This window comes from Tachyglossus aculeatus, chromosome 3 (genome assembly GCF_015852505.1).
Source record: "Tachyglossus aculeatus isolate mTacAcu1 chromosome 3, mTacAcu1.pri, whole genome shotgun sequence".
NCBI lineage: Eukaryota > Metazoa > Chordata > Mammalia > Monotremata > Tachyglossidae > Tachyglossus > Tachyglossus aculeatus.
In genome coordinates, this window is record NC_052068.1 from 60,442,059 (window position 1) to 60,442,886 (window position 828).

Genomic DNA, 828 nt, shown 5'->3' on the forward strand with positions numbered 1-828 from the left:
TGTGCCTAACCTGATTATTTTGTATCTACCGCAATGCTCAGAACAGTGCTTGACCCATAGTAAGTGCTTAACAAATACCATCATTATTATTAGTATCAATCAGTCAATGGTATTTATTGAGCACTTACTGCGTGCAGAGCACTTGGGAGAGCGCAGTACTACAGAGTTGGTAAACACATTCCCTGTCCATAAGGAGCTTCCAGTCTAGTAGCCCAGTGAGGTCAATGAGATGGGAAATGCAGTTGCTGTTGTTGTTGTCTTATGCTGTCGAGTTGTGTCCAACCCAAAGCAACACCATAGATGCATCTCTCCCAGAATGCCCAACTTCCATTTGCAATCGTTCTGGTAGCGTATCCATAGAGTTTTCTTGGTAAAAATCTGGAAGTGGTTTACCATTGCCTCCTTCCTCACAGTAAACGAGTCCCTGCCTTCGATTCTCTCCCATGTCGCTGCTGCCCAGCACGGGTGAGTTTTGACTTGTAGCAGATTGTCTTCCACTCGCTAGCCACTGCCCAAGCTTGGAATGGAATGGGCAGGCCTCTGCTTGACTCTCCCTCCTGTAGTCGTGACTGGTAAAGTACTAGAAACTCTCCAGGTGTGACCCTGAGAGGGGAAAAAGTACAAAACAAAACAAATGGGAGACGTTCCCTGCTCCCAAGGAGCTTACACCCTAACAGGGGAGACAGGCAGAGAAATATTTACTGACAGAACAATCAAAATAAATCACTGAGTGCACAATTGAGTAAACAGATATACAGACGTGCTGAGTATAGGATGGGAGATAAATAGCTTCCTGAATACTAGAGATAACTGATAAAGATGCAATGC

General features: G+C 44.9%; 1 non-coding gene across 1 annotated transcript; it reads right to left on the bottom strand.

Annotated features, from left to right (window-relative positions):
* Window positions 1–475: 475 nt before the first annotated feature.
* On the bottom strand, window positions 476–613 carry LOC119926052. Its single transcript, XR_005449968.1, has one exon. It is a non-coding gene; the product is annotated as a small nucleolar RNA SNORA7 (small nucleolar RNA).
* Between the last annotated feature and the right edge of the window lie 215 nt (window positions 614–828).